The sequence below is a fragment of the Rhipicephalus microplus genome, chromosome 2, assembly GCF_043290135.1.
Source record: "Rhipicephalus microplus isolate Deutch F79 chromosome 2, USDA_Rmic, whole genome shotgun sequence".
NCBI lineage: Eukaryota > Metazoa > Arthropoda > Arachnida > Ixodida > Ixodidae > Rhipicephalus > Rhipicephalus microplus.
The window spans coordinates 76054604-76057486 of record NC_134701.1 but is presented as its reverse complement, the minus strand read 5'-3'; the positions used below and the strand labels follow the sequence as shown (position 1 = coordinate 76057486).

General features: G+C 47.7%; 1 non-coding gene across 1 annotated transcript; it reads right to left on the bottom strand.

Annotated features, from left to right (window-relative positions):
- Positions 1 to 2810: 2810 nt before the first annotated feature.
- On the bottom strand, positions 2811 to 2883 carry TRNAR-UCU (transfer RNA arginine (anticodon UCU)). The gene has a single exon. It is a non-coding gene; the product is annotated as a tRNA-Arg (tRNA).

Sequence of the window (2883 nt, the reverse complement as noted above, 5' to 3'; positions counted from 1 at the left end):
CGGCGGGACTCGACCCCGCCATCCCCGGTTTAGGAGACCGATGCCTTATCCGTTAGGCCACGAGGGCGATGTGGGAGCGATGCACTGGCGTTCCTTTCATTAGCGCTTTTACTCTAGGTTACAGTAAAACACACCATCGAAAGGAATTTAGGAGAAAAGGAGCGCATATGCTTTGCTTCAAACAAGAAAACTGTAGCAGAAAGCCTTGGTATTGAAAAAGGATAACCCACCCTCGGCGGGACTTGAACCCGCAATCGCCGGTTTAGAAAACCGATGCCTTATTCGTTAGGCCACAAGGGCGATGTGCAGCGATGCACTGGCGTTCCTTTCATCAAAACGTTTACTCTAGGTTACTGTAGAACACACCATCGAAAGGAATATAGGGGAAAAGGAAACGCATATGCTCTGCTTCAAGCAAGAAAACTGTTGCAGAAACCCTTGGTATTGAAAAAGGATAACCCACCCTCGGCGGGACTCGAATCCGCAATGCCCGGTTTAGAAGACCGACGCCTTATTCGTTAGGCCGCGAAGGCAATGGGCGAGAGATGCACTGGCGTTCCTTTCATTAGCGCTTTTACTTTAGGTTACAATAGAACACACCATCGAAAGGAATAGAGGAGAAAGGGAAATGCACATGCTTTGGTTCAAGCAAGAAAACTGTAGCAAAACCCTTTGTTAATTAAAAAGGATAACCCACCCTCGGCGGGACTCGAACCTGCAATTCCCTGTTTAGAAGACCGATGGCTTATTCGTTAGGCCATGAGGGCGATGTGCGAGCGTTGCACTAGCGTTCTTTTCATTAGCGCGTTTACTCTAGGTTACAGTAGAACCAATCATCGGAAGGAATATAGGGGAAAATGAAATGCATATGCTTTGGTTAAAGCAAGAAAACTTTGGGAGAAACCCTTTGTTAATAAAAAAGGATAACCCACCCTCCGCGGCACTCGGACCCGCAATCCCCTGTTTAGAATACCGATGCTTTATTCGTTAGGCCACGAAGCCGGTGTGCGAGTGATGCCATGGGGTCCCTTTTATTAGCGCGTTTACTCTAGGTTACAGTAGAACACAACATCGAAAGGATTATAGGGGAAAAGAAGCGCATAAGCTTTGCTTCAACCTAGAAAACTGTAGCAGAAACCTTTTCGGTGAATGAAAAAAAAAATATCCTACCCTCGGCGGGACTCGAACCCGATATCCCCGGTATAGGAGACCGATGCCTTATCCGTTAGGCCACGAGGGCGATGTGCAGGCGATGCACTGGCGTTCCTTTCATTAGCGCTTTTACTCTAGGTTACAGTAAAACACACAATCGAAGGGAATATAGGGAAAAATAAAATGCATATGCTTTGGTTCAAGCAAGAAAACTGTGGCAGAAACCCTTTGTTAGTAAAAAAGGATAACCCACCCTCGGCGGGACTCGAACCCATAATTCCCGGTTTAGAAGACCGATGCCTTATCCGTTAGGCCACGAAGGCGATGTGCGAGTGATGCACTGGCGTTCCTTTCATTAGCGCGTTTACTCCAGGTTACAGTAGAACACAACATCGAAAGGAATATAGGGGAAAAGGAAACGCATATGCTTTGTTCAAGCAAAAAAACTGTAGCACAAACCCTTGGTAATGAAAAAGGATAACCCACCCTCGGCGGTACTCGCACCCGATATCCGCGGTTTAGGAGACCGATGCCTTATTCGTTAGGCCACGAGGGCGATGTGCGAGCGATGCTCTGGCGTTCCTTTCATTAGCGCTTTTACTCTAGGTTGCAGTAGAACACACCTTCGAAAGGAATATAGGAGAAAAGAAAACGCAATTGCTTTGCTGCAAGCAAGAAAACTGTAGCAGAAACCCTTTGTTAATGAAAAAGAATATCCCACCCTCCGCGGGACTCGACCCCGCCATCCCCAGTTTAGGAGACCGATGCCTTATCCGTTAGGCCACGAGGGCGATGTGCGAGCGATGCACTGGCGTTCCTTTCATTAGCGCGTTTACTCTAGGTCACAGTAGAACCCATCATCGAAAGGAATATAGGGGAAAAGGAAATGCATATGCTTTGGTTCAAGCAAGAAAACTTTGGGAGAAACCCTTTGTTAATAAAAAAGGATAACCCACCCTCCGCGGCACTCGGACCCGCAATCCCCTGTTTAGAATACCGATGCTTTATTCGTTAGGCCACGAAGCCGATGTGCGAGTGATGCCACGGGGTTCCTTTTATTAGCGCGTTTACTCTAGGTTACAGTAGAACACAACATCGAAAGGATTATAGGGGAAAAGAAGCGCATAAGCTTTGCTTCAAGCTAGAAAACTGTAGCAGAAACCTTTTCGGTGAATGAACAAAAATAACCTACCCTCGGCGGGACTCGAACCCGATATCGCTGGTTTAGGAGACCGATGCCTTATCCGTTAGGCCACGACGGCGATGTGCGGGCGATGCACTGGCGTTCCTGTCTTTAGCGCTTTTACTCTAGGTTGCAGTAGAACACACCATCGAAAGGAATATAGGGGAAAAGAAAACGCAATTGCTTTGCTGCAAGCAAGAAAACTGTAGCAGAAACCCTTTGTTAATGAAAAAGAATATCCCACCCTCGGCGGGACTCGACCCCGCCATCCCCTGTTCAGGAGACCGATGCCTTACCCGTTAAGCCACGAGAGCGATGTGCGAGCGATGCACTGGCGTTCCTTTCATTAGCGCTTTTACTCTAGGTTACAGTAAAACACACAATCGAAAGGAACATAGGGGAAAAGGAAATGCATATGCTTGGTTCAAGCAAGAAAAGTGTGGGAGAAACCCTTTGTTAGTAAAAAAGGATACCCCACCCTCGGCGGGACTCGAACCCGCAATTCCTGGTTTAGAAGACCGATGCCTTATCCGTTAGGCCACGAAGGC